General features: G+C 45.2%; 1 long non-coding RNA gene across 1 annotated transcript; it reads left to right on the forward strand.

The window, feature by feature from the left end:
* The first annotated feature begins 232 nt into the window (after positions 1–232).
* Positions 233–3661, forward strand: LOC135188227 (uncharacterized). The gene is made up of 3 exons (XR_010307616.1): positions 233–395; positions 2779–2866; positions 3047–3661. It is a non-coding gene; the product is annotated as an uncharacterized LOC135188227 (long non-coding RNA).
* Positions 3662–16311: the final 12650 nt, after the last annotated feature.

The following is a 16311-nucleotide window of genomic DNA, read 5'->3' on the forward strand; positions in this document are numbered from 1 at the left end:
TTCGCCACCCCTGGACCCCTTCTCCATCTTCCTTAAGGTTACTGTATTTCTATAGTAGTTTATTCTCTTTATGCTGTTATATTTAAACTACAAGAAATCCAGTTTCCTTTTCCCCTGACTTGCCAAAACTCCCTGTTGAAGTGAGTTTATTCCAATGGGGGAGAGATCCACCCTAACCCGGGACACACCTAGAGCAAAAAACTAACCAAAGATCTTCTGTCTGTCAGGTCCCTACCACTGAGCTGCTGCCTTTCCCCACACAGAACAGCTCTGCAGAAGATAGCTGGATGCTGGTGGCCCTACATGACCTCCAGGCATGCACATCCAAGGCCTGACTTGCGAGAAGCCACCCTACACAGCAGCAAGTCTATACTGAATTGCTCTCATTGTGCAAGGTATGAGGTACCGGGAGGGAGTGTATTTTAGTCTCTCACTTCTTTCCTGAGGAGAAGGCATGATTTGGAGGGAGGTTTACTTTGGTCTGGCAAGAGGAGTGTGTAGTCACTGCTGTGCTCTTCTGTCATGAGGCAGAATTGTACATTTCTGAGTTGTCTCAAAAAAGACAGCAACTCCCCATCACCTCTAATGGCTGGCTAAGTGGCATAGCTGAATCCTGTCTGGATTCAACATCATGCAGAGCAAGATTTCTATGTAGCTACTTGTAAAGGAGAATTTCAGAGCCAGGAAAGAGAGGAGAAAAATGCAGAATGGCTTCATCTAGTCTCATTTTGTGCCAAAAGTGTCATTGCTCTCTGTCGGAGATCTTTAGTTTCTGCAGTTCTTTTTCAGTAGCCCAAACCTTGGAAGTACAGTAAATAATAGTGTTATATTTTATCATAATAGTAATATATTTTATCAGGCTATAGAGATATAGCCTGGGCTATATAGAGAGATATAGCCTGGGCTGCAGCAGGAGAAGTGTGGCCAGCAGGTCGAGGCAGGCGATTCTCCCCCTCTGCTCTGCCAAAACCCCACCTGGAGTTCTGCATCCAGTTCTGGAGTCCCCATTACAAGAAGGATGTGGACATGCTGCAGTGTGTCCAGAGAAGGGCCACAGGGATGATCAGAGGGCTGGAGCATTTAGCCTTGTTAAATCTCATCCCATAACTTAATTCAGTCAATAAACAATTATGATTATTTAATGATGAGTGAATTCACAAAACATTAAGGGATTTCATCACACAGAGGAGGCTATGGACCACTTCTAGTAGGAATGAGGTCAGACTGCAAATACTTTAAGTAGTTATTTTACACCATGAACAATATAAAAGCTTCATAGCCTCATGTTTGTTTATTCCTACTCTATGTTCTCTGGGACCAGTTTTAGTAGGAATGAGGTCAGTAAAATTAGGCAGATATCCATTGTGACTCTACCAGACAGGTATGCAGACATCCAAGTAACTCTATAGGACTGCAAAAACTTTGCATAGTTATTTTACACCATGAACAATATAAAAGCTCCATAGCCTCATGTATGTTTATTCCCTCCCTATGTTCTCTGGATCCAGTTTTAGTAAGAATGAGGTCAGTAAAATTAGGCAGATACCCATTGTTACTCTATCAGATATCCAAGTAACTCTGTAAGACTGCAAATACTTTAAGTAGTTATTTTACACCATGAACAATATAAAAGCTTCATAGCCTCATGTTTGTTTATTCCTACTCTATGTTCTCTGGGACCAGTTTTAGTAGGAATGAGGTCAGTAAAATTAGGCAGATACCCATTGTTACTCTATCAGATATCCAAGTAACTCTGTAAGACTGCTTTTAAGTTATTTTACACCATGAACAATAGAAAAGCTTCATAGCCTTATGTTTGTTTATTCCTACTCTGTGTTCTCTGGACCCAGTTTTAGTAGGAATGAGGTCAGTAAAATTAGGCAGATATCCACTCTGACTTTATCAGACAGATACACAGACATCCAACTAACTCTGTAAGTCTGCAAGAACTTCAAGTAGTTATTTTGCACCATGAACAATACAAAAGCTTCATAGCCTCATGTATGTTTATTCCCTCTCTATGTTCTCTGGATCCAGTTTTACTAAGAATGTGGTCAGTAAAATTAGGCAGATACCCATTGTTACTCTATCAGATATCCAAGTAACTCTGTAAGACTGCAAATACTTTAAGTAGTTATTTTACACCATGAACAATATAAAAGCTTCATAGCCTCACGTTTGTTTATTCCTGCTCTATGTTCTCTGGACTCAGTTTTAGTAGGAATGAGGTCAGTAAAATTAGGCAGATATCCATTGTGACTCTACCAGACAGGTATGCAGACATCCAAGTAACTCTATAGGACTGCAAAAACTTTACATAGTTACTTTACACCATGAACAATATAAAAGCTTCATAGCATCATGTTTGTTTATTTCCTCCCTGTGTTCTCTGGATCCAGTTTTAGTAGGAATGAGGTCAGTAAAATTAGGCAGATATCCACTCTGACTTTATCAGGCAGATACACAGACATCCAACTAACTCTGTAAGTCTGCAAGAACTTTAAGTAGTTATTTTACACCATGAACAATACAAAAGCTTCATAGCCTCATGTATGTTTATTCCCTCCCTATGTTCTCTGGACCCAGTTTTAGTAAGAATGAGGTTAGTAAAATTAGGCAGATACCCATTGTTACTCTATCAGATATCCAAGTAACTCTGTAAGACTGCAAATACTTTAAGTAGTTATTTTACACCATGAACAATAAATATAAAAGCTTCATAGCCTCATGTTTGTTTATTCCCTCCCTATGTTCTCTGAATCCATGAAATCACTGCAGGAGCTCGAACCCACTCCCAGCGCCTTGAGCAGTGCTGCCCTTGTGATGCAAAGGACACAGAACTGATAGAAGCACCTATAAAAAACAGGTGGGTGCCAGGCTTCCTAAAGCTGCAAGCCCCTTCTGCCCTCCTCCTCTTGCCTCTGCTGGCTGCAGAATTCCCCTGTCAAGGAGACAGATACCTACACATTGCACCTTTCTCCCTTTGCATCAACACATAGTACTAACCGCACCAAAATAGCTCCACTTGCTACTTCTTGCGTTCCAGGAGCAGTTGGAGACACGCATCAGATGCTGTGCACCTTCAAAATGCCTGCTTTATGGAGGGCCCTGGAATGCCTGTAAATTGTTAGCATGATTATCATCAAATAATTTATACCTGTGCAATGACTTCCAGCAAAGACTGTAAAAATGCTCTGGCATTAAGAGAAGGCTCTCAGTGTCTTCTGAGCAAAGAACTATTTCTGGTCGTGACCCTCTGGTGGGGTTTTTTTTCTCTTGTCTTGCTTGGTTCAATTCTCTGTCTCTCTTCCCCCTCCCCCCCCCAAGTATTTTATTAGTATGATTATTGCTGTTATTACAGTAAAAAACACAAAAGCCTGATTTATAGTTGAGATCTCCTCTATTGTACCTGTGACTATTAATGTCCTAGAAGAGAGTAGAAGAGTATAACCTCTTCTTTTTATTTGCTGTATGTAAGCCAGGGTCATGGAAAAGCAGGACTCAGGTATAGATCTGAGATATAGATCTGATTTTTCTCTCATCTTTCCTTTTGTTGTTTTTTTTTCCTCCTGCTAAAAGTGATTGTTTAAAAAGAAAGATGACAAAGTTGAATGATACTCAAAGATACTGAGAAATTGACTCACCTGATACACTGTGAGAAGGCATTTAAGAGTATGGCCAGAGAAGAGCCTCGGGGATGCTCAGAGGGCTGCAGCAGCTCTGCTGTGAGGACAGACTGAAAGAGTTGGGGCTGTTCAGGCAGGAGAAGAGGAGGCTCCCAATTGACCTTCTTGTGGCCTTCAGTATCTGAAGGGGGCCTGCAAAAAAGGATGGGGAGGGACTTTTTAGGCTGTCAGGGAGTGACAGGACTGGGGGGAATGGAGCAAAGCTGGAGGTGGGGAGACTCAGAGTGGACATGAAGAGGAAGTTGTTGAGCATGAGAGTGGTGAGAGGCTGGAATGGGTTGCCCAGGGAGGTGGTTGAGGTTCCATCCCTGGAGGTATTTAAGGCCAGGCTGGCTGAGGCTGTGGGCAGCCTGCTCTAGGGTAAGGTATCTGTGCCCATGGCAGGGGGGTTGGAACTGGCTGATCCTTGTGGTTCCTTCCAACCCTGACTGATCCTATATACATTATACCAGGTTGGATGACTCTGGCCAACCTGATCTAGGGTAGGGTGTCTCTGGGCATGGCAGGGGAGTTGGAACTGGTTATTCTTGTGGTCCCTTCCAACCCTGACTGATTCTATGATTCTATCAAATGAAGCTCTATTGCAAGACAGTTCCAATGCTGTCAATGAAACTGTTTCCATTTGAGTGGCCATTTTCTCTGCTCTAGTTTGTTTCCTGGCACTAAGCTCGTAAGCCCCAAAAGAGCTACCCTGGAGAACTTAAAAATTAATTAAACTACTGCTTTTTCAGAAGGATCCAGCTTTGGGTGTTTCTTTTAGGGAAAAATAAGATGATCCTTTTGGTCCCTTCCAACCCTGACTGATTCTGTGATTCCATGGCCCAAAACACAGACTGTGACCACCAGCCAACAGCTACGCTTCTTATGGTAAGTTGTTTTTAAAGCAAGAGTACCTGAGAGATGTGTGAGGAAAATTAAGATTGCATATTGATGGAAAAAATGTAAAATACTCTGAAATATAGGAGATAGGGTGATGGAGACTGACCCCAGTCACCTATTATTTGTGTAATTTTAATTACTCTCCCTTTAATTTAAGCAGCTGACACACACTTTTGCTGGTGTTCAGAAAGTTAATAGGGCAGCTGAGTAAGGATTTTAAGGTCATTTTCTTGTCCTTTGTGCTTATTTTATTTATTAGCTGCTGCATTAATATTCTTATGATTACAGAAATGATCATGTATATGTATATAATGCACCTTATAATAGTAGAGAGTGAGGAACATTGTGATATTTAGCTCTTAATATGCCTTCTTATCCTTGATTCTTTAGCCACAAACCCACCAAAATATGACTGCTTTATAGAAAGCTTCTCCATTCTTTACCTTAGTTCTTAATTATGGTATGCAGGCATCAGTTTGCTGACAACATCATTCCTGGGTGTCACTCTTTCTTTTGATTCCAGCCTTCCTGCCTGAAATTAAAATATTGACAGAAAGAATTTTGCACAAGCAGTGAAAAATTCAAGGATGGATTTAAAGTAGAAGTTTCCAAGTGCATAAACAGGCCATGTTATGCATGTAAATAAATTATGACTCTTAAGTGTAGTTAGTTTTGACCTAAACGAACCATGAGGTGAGTCATAAAGAGACAGAATTTGATGTGTCTAAGCCATTATGTCTATGGGATTGAGAGTGAATGAGACTTGGGTGATTACCAATGTGCACAGAGTTTGGCTTGTTCATTTTTATAGGTGTTTCCTCCCAGTTAATCTTCCCCCTTCTCTGTGCAACTCTTTCCCTCTTGACAGGTACAGCACAGGGAGGAGAGAAAAACATGGAACGTGAAACTGGCTGGGATCTGCCTGTAAGTCACAACTCAGAAGTAAAGAAAGGTGTCCTCCAAGAGCTTGATTGTCAAGCTGCAAATCCCAGAGGGGTTAGAATTATAGAATCAGTCAGGGTTGGAAGGGACCACAAAGATCAGCCAGTTCCAACTCCCCTGTCATGCCCAGGGACACCCTACCCTAGAGCAGGCTGCACCCAGCCTCATCCAGCCTGGCCTTAAACACCTCCAGCCATGGGGCCTCAAGCACCTCCCTGGGCAACCCATTCCAGCCTCTCACCACTCCAACGGGGAAGAACTTCCTCCTCACATCCAGTCTGATGTTCCACATTCCAGTCTGTCCACATTCTCCATGGAGACTCAGATGATGGTGATGTGGAGACAGGGGCAGTTCTTGGCTGTCCCTGACAAACTCGTTGCAGGAAGGACAGATGGAGGTGCCAAGTTGCTGCTCATGGCATTTGTCTCCCAGAGACATCTTTGCACATTTCTGGCTCTCCAGGCAGGTCCCACTCACCCACCCCTGAGTTGGGACTGTGACCTGCAAAGCAGAAACCCCACTCCCACCCCTCAGGCAGAGACATAGCATCATACAGCACTGTGCCTCTCAATGCAGAGGTTGGGAATCAGAGTTTAAGGCAATGGGCACACTAAGGATGTGTGTCAGAAAAATTCAAGCTGAACTGATGACTTGAAATAGTTCTTTTAATTCCTTGTGGATCTGTTGGAAGGTAGGAGAGCCCTGCAGAGGGACTTGGACAGGCTGGATGGATGGGCAGAGGCCAATGGGATGAGATTGAACAAGGCCAAGTGCAGGGTTCTACACTTTGGCCACAACAACTCCAAGCAGCACTACAGGCTGGGGACAGAGTGGCTGAGAGCAGCCAGGAGGAAAGGGACCTGGGGGTGCTGATAGATAGTAGGCTGAAGAAGAGGCAGCAGTGTGCCCAGGTGGCTAAGAGAGCCAAATGCATCCTGGCCTGGATCAGGAAGAGTGTGGCCAGTAGGACAAGGGAGGTTATTCTGCCCCTGTACTCAGCACTGGTCAGACCACACCTTGAGTGCTGTGTCCAGTTCTGGGCCCCTCAATTCAAGAAAGATGTTGAGGTGCTGGAAGGTGTCCAGAGAAGGGCAACGAAGCTGGTGAGGGGCCTGGAGCACAAATCCTATGAGGAGAGGTTGAGGGAGTTGGGCCTGTTTAGCCTGGAGAAGAGGAGGCTCAGGGGTGATCTTATTACTGTCTACAACTACCTGAAGGGGCATTGTAGCCAGGTGGGGGGTGGCCTCTTCTCCCAGGCAACCAGCAATAGAACAAGGGGACACAGTCTCACGTTGTGCCAGGGTAGGTCTAGGCTGGATGTTAGGAAGAAGTTCTTCACAGAGAGAGTGATTGGCATTGGAATGGGCTGCCCAGGAAGGTGGTGGAGGCACTGTCCCTGGGGGTCTTCAGCAAAAGCCTGGATGAGGCACTTAGTGCCATGGTCTGGTTGATTGGATAGGGCTGGGTGATAGGTTGGACTGGATGATCTTGGAGGTCTCTTCCAACCTGGTTGATTCTATGATTCTATTCACATTTTTCCTCCCCCTTTCTTTTCTACACAGGCACAATTAATTATTCTTCTGTTTAGAGATGATGGACCTTGCAAAAACCTCATAGGCTTTACAAGCAACAATCTGTGTGTGTGTGTGATAGAGTGGCACGAGACAGCAAATATTCTCTGCTTTAAATTCATTGCAGTGAATCGATCTTCTAATGTTAAATGATTTTACATACCATCCTGAGAAGTCTGTTTGACTTAAACAGCAAGGTTTAGACATTGAACAACGGGCAACGAGATCACGGTCAGCAGGAGGATCTGAAGAGTTATAGAGATATGAGCGGGGCTGCTTTTCCTCTTGTCAATAACTGCTGTAAATCCTAAATCAGAGAACATCACAGTAATATCCAGACCCAATCTAAAAGTGGCAGGAAAAAAAAGTCAAGAGCAGGAAGGGGACAGGCTGAGAAGAGTCAGAACTGCTTAGCGCTCTGCAGGTTGTGCATGTCTGGTCAAGGCAAACTTCAAACGCGATGTATTGGCATCCTATATTTAGTCACAGGGCTGCAGGAGAATTCAATCTTCAGTCCATCATACAAATGGATGAGCCTGTAGAAATGCTCACCATTTTAATCCCACCATCCTAATGCCTGCTGTGTGAATATAGATTACTCAGTTAAACTCAAGTAATTTGATGAAAGAAGAAATTGATGGCAGAAGTAAAGGTTTCAGTGGCAAGAGCTACAGATGGAGAAGTGTCTTCCCCTGCAGCATGTGTGCCTGGGGCTTAAAGCTGTACCTGGATTCTGTGCTCACCAAAAGTGTAAGTATTGGTGGGAAAGCCAAGAAACAGTCCACAGCTGAGATATGCTGTTGAGGTTGTAACTCTACAACCTCAAGCTCAGGAAGTGTGAGATGGAAGAGCAGACAGTGAGGTGGATTAGGAACTGGTTACAAGATAGAGTTCAAAGAGTGATGATCAACAGTGGTAGGTCCAGCTGGAGAGCTGTAACCAGTGGAGTGCCCCAGGGATCAGTGTGGGGTCCAGTTCTCTTCTACATCTTAGAATCATAGAATCAACCAGGTTGGAAGAGATCTCTGAGATCATCCAGTCCAACCTAGCACCCAGCCCTGGCCAATCAACTAGACCATGGCACTAAGTGCCTCACCCATGCTTTGTTTGCACATCTTCAGGGACAGTGACTCCACCACCTCCCTGGGCAGCCCATTCCAATGCCAATCACTCTCTGCTAACAACTTCCTCCTAACATCCAGCCTAGACCTCCCCTGGCACAACTTGAGACTGTGTCCCCTTCTTCTGTTGCTGCTTGCCTGGCAGAAGAGGCCTTCATCAATGACATTGATGAGGGCACAGAGTGTCTGCTCAGCAAGTTTGCTGATGACACCAAGCTGGGAGGCTTGGCTGATACAGCTGAAGACTGTGCAGCCATACAGTGAGACCTGGACAGACTGAGAGCTGGGCACAGAGGAACCAGATGAAGTTCAACAAGAACAAGTGCAGAGTCCTGCACCTGGGGAGGAATAACAAACTGCACCAGTACAGACTGGGAGGTGATCTGCTGGAGAGCAGCTCTGTGGAGAGGGACCTGGGGGTGCTGGTGGTTAGCCAAGTTAACCATGGCACAGCAATGTGCCCTTGTGGCCAAGAAGGCCAATGGGATCCTGGGGTGTATTAGGAAGAGTGTGTCCAGCAGATCAAGGGAGGTTCTCCTTCCCCTCTGCTCTGCCCTGCTGAGACCTCATCTTGAATACTGCCTTCAGTTTTGGGCTCCCCATATTAAGAGGGACAGGGATCTGCTGGAGAGGGTCCAGTGGAGAGCTATGAGGATGATGAGGGGACTGGAGGGCATGGCTTGTGAGGAGAGGCTGAGGGACCTGGTGCTGTTTGGTCTGGAGAAACAAGACTGAGAGGGGATTTGATAAATGTTTATAAACATCTGAGGGCTGGTCAGGAGGGGGGGACAGGCTCTGCTCACTGCTCCCTGGGATAGGACAAGGAGCAATGGGTGTAAATTGCAGCACAAGAGGTTCACCTCAATAAAAGGGGGAACTTTACTCTAAGGGTCCCAGAGCACTGGAACAGCCTCCCCAGAGAGGTTGTGGAGTCTCCTTCCCTGGAGCCTTTCAAGGTCTGTCTGGATGTGTTCCTCTGTGATCTGTGCTAGATTGTGTGGTGTTGCTCTGGCAGGGAGGTTGGACTTGACGATCTCCTTAGGTCCCTTCTGTGAACTAATAGAGTTCAATTTCCTCTTAGAGCTAGCACACCACTATGGAGCTCTGCTGATTTTTCTGGGATGTCCTTTGGTGTAGGGCTGTGTCAGCTCCTTTCTAAGAAATCCCCAGACCCACAGGCTATTTTAAGGGCTAGGACAAAACGTGTATCTGCAGCCAAAGAATGGGAATCATAAATGGGTGAAATGACCTCCTCACGTTAATACAACCCATGCAGCCTTATCTGCTTACAGTGTTTTATAATTTTAACTACTGGATATTTATAAAAGTCACCATCTCTGCTGGCATTTGACAAAGGACACAGTTAAATGGACCTGGCATTTTCGGGTTCATGTTGTTGAGCTACTCGAATTAAGGTTCTGGCACCATATGATGCTGTGTATTTTATGGATTAAAAATACATGATTCCTGCGTAGACAACAAGATCTAATATCTCTTCCTGAGAAGTTTGACTTCATTCTTTCCTGTATAAAATATATATATTTTTTCCAGCTCCTCAGCAATGCCCTTAATTTCAACTCTTCTCACAGAGGTATGTGTCTTGCTTGCACATGTCTTTATGGCGCCGTGGACAGAGGCACTGAGTGCAGCCTCAGCAGGTTTGCTGATGACACCAAGCTGTGAGGTGCAGCAGACAGGCTGGTAGCAAGGGATCTATCCAGAGAGACCTGGGCAGGCTGGAGAGGTGGGCACAAGCCAAGCTCATGAGGTTCAGCAAGACCAAGTGCGAGGTCCTGCAGCTGGGTTGAGGCAATGCCAAGCACAACTCCAGGCTGGGCAGGGACTGGCTGGAGAGCAGCCCTGAGAAGAGAAACTTGGGGGTGCTGGTGGAAGAGAAGCTCAACAAGAGCCAGCAGTGTGCACTTGCAGCCCAGAAAGCCACCCAGGACCCCACCTGGAGTACTGCATCCAGTTCTGGAGCCCCTATTATAAGAAGGATGTGAATGTGCTGCAGTGTGTCCAGAGAAGGGGCAGGAGGATGCTCCGAGGGCTGCAGCAGCTCTGCTATGAGGACAGACTGAAAGAGTTGGGGCTGTTCACACTGGAGAAGAGGAGGCTCCCAGGTGAGCTTCTTGTGGCCTTCCAGGATCTGAAGGGGGCTACAAAAAAGCTGGGGAGGGACTCTTTAGGTTACCAGGGAGTGACAGGACTGGGGGGAAAGGAGCAAATCCGGAGGTGGGGAGAGTCAGAGTGGAGGTGAGGAGGAAGTTGTTGAGCATGAGAGTGGTGAGAGCCTGGAATGGGTTGCCCAGGGAGGTGGTTGAGGTCCCATGGCTGGAGATGTTTAAGGCCAGGCTGGCTGAGGCTGTGTGCAGCCTGCTCTAGGGTAGGGTGTCCCTAGGCATGGCAGGGGGATTGGAACTGGCTGATCCTTGTGGTCCCTTCCAACCCTGACTGATTCTATGATTTAGTTCCAGAACAAATAAGACTTTTATATCAATCAATCTTTTCCTCTCAGTCCTCTGATATTATTTTCTCCTGCTCTTTAGTTTGTTCATTCTTTTGGACATAAATCTTATTAACCAACAGAGATTTGTTTCTGCTTTCTTTAGTTAATTAAAGACACCACTGGATTTATCTTGTACTACCACCAGGAGGGCATGAGTGAAATCTCTTATTACTAGGTGGTTTGTTCATTAGCATAAAGCAATTGGTGGTTTTGAGTACTGGCACTTCAGTGTCTTAGGTTTGGGGCTTTGTGATTACACCTAGGAAGCAGCAGCAGCAACAGAATGATAAAGAAGGAGGCAGAGACAGACCGAGGGAGACAAGAGTGAAAGAAAGAGAGAGAGAGAGACAGCTGTTAAAATTAGCAGATTTCCTTCAGAAAAGGTGTAGGGGATTTGACAGAAATGAGAGTGCAAAAGCATGCCTGGAGGCATATCTAACTGGCACCTAGAACACAATATGGAAGTAAGCTACAGTAATTCCCTGCTCTGCTGTTAACAGAGATTGAATAATTAATTACAAACCCATTATTTCTACAGAGTGGCTTTGCCCTTTTAGGAAAAACAAGCAAACAACAGACAAACAAACAAACAAAAACCCAACCATATGGTCCTGACACACATTTCTACTGCTGCCATTCAATGTTTGGCAGTGGAAAGTAATGTCAGTTTTCCAAAGGAATAATGCCCCACGAGAACCTCTATAAAGACACATGCAGATGCTCAATGAATGTTGCAACTGTTGGAGAGGGTTCAGCCCCAAAAGTCAGAGAATACAGATCTCTCTAGAACCTGCTCACTGTCCCCCTTACTCCTCTGGAGTCACAATTTGATTTGCTTTCAACATTTACTTTGATCTTCTACAACTACCTGAAGGGAGGTTGTAGCCAGGTGGGGTTGGTCTCTTCTGCCTGGCAAGCAGCAACAGAAGAAGGGGACACAGTCTCAAGTTGTGGCAGGGGAGGTCTAGGCTGGATGTTAGGAGGAAGTTGTTGGTAGAGAGAGTGATTTGCATTGGAATGGGCTGCCCAGGGAGGTGGTGGAGTCACTGTCCCTGGTGGTGTTCAAGAAAAGTCTGGATGAGGCACTTAATGCCATGGTCTGGTTGACTGGCTAGGGCTGGGTGCCAGGTTGGACTGGATGCTCTTGGAGGTCTCTTCCAATCTGGTTGATTCTATGATAGGACACAACTCTGCTGCTGGCTAAACCTGTGGAAGACTTTGGGTAACCTGTAGAGAGATGCTATGCTTAGGCATTGTCTTGGGCTTCCTTCAATACCTTTGTGCCTTATCCTTTCTCTCAGCTTTTCATGATTGTAGGAAAAATTAAAAGGACTCTGAGTCATATTTCCTTTTCTGCCCTGGGAGGTGGTGGAGTTGAGATCCCTGTAGGTGTTCAAGAAAAGGCTGGATGAGGCACTTCACAGGATCACAGGATGTTAGGGGTTGGAAAGGACACAAGGAAATCATCGAGTCCAACCCCTCTGCCAGAGCAGGACAATGCTATCTAACACAGATCACAGAGGAACACATCCTCTTGGTGCCATGGTCTAGTTGATTGGCTAGGGCTGGGGGACAGGTTGGACTGGATGATCTCGGAGGTCTCTTCCAACCTGGTTGCTTCTATGACTCTCCCTAATTGCATCAGAGTGGAAGAAGGTGAAGCAATGACATAATAGGGGAGACTGAGGCTCCATGCTCAATCCAGGGAAATCCACTTACAGAGGTGCCCCCACTGTGTACAGAACTAAGTGGTGTGACCTATTTCTGGGAGATATTTTTTTTTGGGGGGGAGAGACAACAGTAATTCATTCTTCCTTCCTCAGGAATAAAATAAGAACCCAGACACATTGATTATTAATCATTCATTTGGGGACTCTCCTCCCTGTTGACCAATGACATAATCTTCAGTGAACAATATGTATACTGCAATTGACATTTGCACACACACACAAAAATCAGGTTAAATTGTATGCATCTGCACTAATAAAAATCCTCATCTTTCAAATGCTCCTGTTTAAAGTCTCACTGAACAGACTTCGATATCTATATAGCATTTATCTTGACCTTCGCCTCTCTGATCTCCCTGCACTGGGGACCTGTGCAGCAATGCAAGGCAACAGAAGCCTACTTTATTAAAATACACATTTAAGCTGCAATCTTGAGAAGCTCCAAAGATAGGTGCACAGGAAGCACCCCATCAGTTTGGAGGTTCAGCCTCTGTAGGCTTCACATAAAATGCCAAATATCTATGTCACTCTGAAAGTCAGTTTCATAATTGCCTTCTAAGCAGCACTGTTGATGTGTTGTGTAATTGCAGTTAGCTCAACAGGTCAATCCAAACCGAGGCTATGCTGCTGCTTGTTTAACATCCCTGGGTTTTATCATAGATCATTTAATGCTATCTGTGAGTAACCAAGAGTTCTAGACAAAGCTCAGTCACTCCTACTTGCAAATGAGTCACTATTTTAGCATGTCCTACTTCCAGGATCTTACCTCCCCCCCCCCCTCCTCTTTGGTTTCTTTACTTTGAGAGACAATGAGGACATACACCAGTTGTAACTTCAATTGTATCAAGTCTGTTTTCTTTCAGCAAGGCATCCAGATGCATGTGAGCGTTTAAGTAATTAGGAGGCTTTTATGTTCGTTGTTGTTAGACCGGGGTTATGTAGCAATTCTGTTTGGGTTGTAGCAGTTGTAATGAAGAACATCCAGGCTTACAGCAAGCAATTAGCCCATGAGAATTTAGGCTTTTGTAAAAGTATCAGCTACTAGATACAAGGATTAGTAGTCGTTTTCAAAGCCTGGATGAGGCACTTAGTGCTATGTTGATGGGATAGGGCTGGGTGATAGGTTGGACTGGGTGATCTTGGAGGTCTCTTCCGACCTGGTTGATTCTATGATTCTAAAAGAACATTTTCAGAGATTCATAGATTCATGGAATAGCTTTCTTGTAGATCCCCTTCAGGTACTGGAAGGATGCAATAAGGTCTCCCCAGAGTCTTCTTATCTCCAGGCTGAACAGCCTCAAATCTCTCAGTCTGTCGACATAGGGGAGATGCTCCAGTCCCCTGAACATCTTTGTGGCCTTCTATTGGAGCCACTCCAGCAGTTTGACCCCTCTGGTGCTGTGGGCACCAGAAGTGGACACAGTACTCCAGGTGGGGTATCATAAGAGCTGAATAGAGGAAGACAATCACCTCTCTTTCTGCTGGTCACACTCCTTTTGATACAGCCCACAACACAGTTGGCCTTCTGAGCTGCAAGTGCATATTGTGTGTCCATAGAATTGACCAGAGTGGAAGAGACCTCCAAGCTCATCCAGCCCAACCTAGCACCCAGCCCTGGCCAATCAACTAGACCATGGCACTAAGTGCCTCATCCAGGCTTTGCCTGAACACCTCCAGGGATGGCAACTTGAGAATAAGGAGTACAGTTCCTACTGCAGCACACTTGCCTACAGGAACCTTAAACTTAGAATCATAGAATCAATCAGGTTGGAAGAAACCTCCAAAATCAACCAGTTCATACTGTCCAATCAACCAGACCATGGCACTAAGTGCCTCATCCAGGCTTTGCTTGAACATCTCCAGGGATGGTGACTCCACTACCTCCCTGGGCAGCCCATTCCAATGCCAATCACTCTCTCTGCCAACAACTCCCTCCTAACATCCAGCCTAGACCTCCCCTGCCACAACTTGAGACTGTGTCCCCTTCTTCTGTTGCTGCTTGCCTGGCAGAAGAGACCAATCCCCACCTGGCTACAGCCTCCCTTCAGGGAGTTGTAGACAGCAATGAGGTCTGCCCTGAGCCTCCTCTTTTGCAGGCTGCACACCCCCAGCTCCCTCAGTCTCTCCTCGCAGGGCTCTGCTCCAGGCCTCTCACCAGCTTTGTCTCACAATCCAAAATATTCCATCATTCCATGATGTTTAGAAGGGTGATAATGGCAGGAATCACAATGGAAAGTGTTGAATTTCATTTTACATATAATGTCCTTAAAATAATGCACTGAGAGAAATTAACTGCATTTAAAAAGTATTCTCTTGGATGGTGACTCATCAACCACTGCTACTTTTAATCTGTGATTCCCTCCAGACAAACCCATGCTGAAATGTAGGAGAAAAATATTAGCCCTAATGATTTTCCATTGGAAAATATTACTAGCATAGCAATTTTAATTAAGGCAGAATTGAACACTTTTGTACTTTTATTTCCAATGTCAAAATCTTCTGTTATCACACTTACACCTCTGTTATTAATGTTAGCCATGGTTTGTAAAAGAGGAGAAGCTAGTTATCAATGAATAATTCAGGCTCCATAACTGTCAGACCTCATTATTTTAAATAAGGCCTGGTAGCTCCAGTTGTAACTGGCTAATTGCACCATTTAAACTTAAACTGTTGGAATATTTCATGTAATTAACAATCTTAAAAACTTTTAATACATTCAAAACCACTGTAGTACACAGGGCAATTGTCTTCAAACCAGGCTGAGAGAAGAAAGAAATTTGAGCTGTGATCCAGGTCCTCATGTTGTTAAAACAAAAAGAATACTTGTGGCAAAAATGGATCTATGCAGTAGTTAAAATGAACCTCTCTCATTAGAGTGAAATGATTTAAAATACTTGTGAAAGTGGAAGTTAAAAAATGAAAACACCCAAAACTAATAACCTAAGACTGGATAAGGCACTTAGAGCCGTGGTCTAGTTGATTGGATAAGACTGGACTGGGTGACCTTGGTTGGATAGGTTGGTCTGGTTGTATAGGTTGGAATGGATGACCTTGGTTAGACAGGTTGGTCTGGATGGATAGGTTGGACTGGATGACCTTGGTTGGATAGGTTGGTCTGGTTGTATAGGTTGGAATGGATGACCTTGGTTAGACAGGTTGGTCTGGATGGATAGGTTGGACTGGATGACCTTGGTTGGATAGGTTGGTCTGGTTGTATAGGTTGGAATGGATGACCTTGGTTAGACAGGTTGGTCTGGATGGATAGGTTGGACTGGATGACCTTGGTTGGATAGGTTGGTCTGGTTGTATAGGTTGGAATGGATGACCTTGGTTAGACAGGTTGGTCTGGATGGATAGATTGGACTGGATGACCTTGGTTGGATAGGTTGGTCTGGTTGTATAGGTTGGAATGGATGACCTTGGTTAGACAGGTTGGTCTGGATGGATAGATTGGACTGGATGACCTTGGTTGGATAGGTTGGTCTGGATGGATAGGTTGGATAGGTTGGAATGGATGACCTTGGTTGGTCTGGCTGGATAGGTTGGACTGAATGACCTTGGTTGGATAGGTTGGTCTGGATGGATAGGTTGGACTGGATGACCTTGGTTGGATGGGTTGGTCTGAATGACCTTGGTTGGACAGGTTGGTCTGGATGGATAGGTTGGACTGGATGACCTTGGTTGGATAGATTGGACTGCATGGATAGGTTGGATAGGCTGGACTGGAAGGATAGGTTGGACTGGGTGACCTTGGTTAAAGTTGGTGTGGACCTCCAGGTACAGCGACTCCACCACCTCCCTGGGCAGCCCATTCCAATGCCAATCACTCTCTCTGCCAACAACTTCCTCCTGACATCCAGCTTAGACCTCCCCTG

The sequence above is a fragment of the Pogoniulus pusillus genome, chromosome 2 (assembly GCF_015220805.1).
Source record: "Pogoniulus pusillus isolate bPogPus1 chromosome 2, bPogPus1.pri, whole genome shotgun sequence".
Classification (NCBI taxonomy): domain Eukaryota; kingdom Metazoa; phylum Chordata; class Aves; order Piciformes; family Lybiidae; genus Pogoniulus; species Pogoniulus pusillus.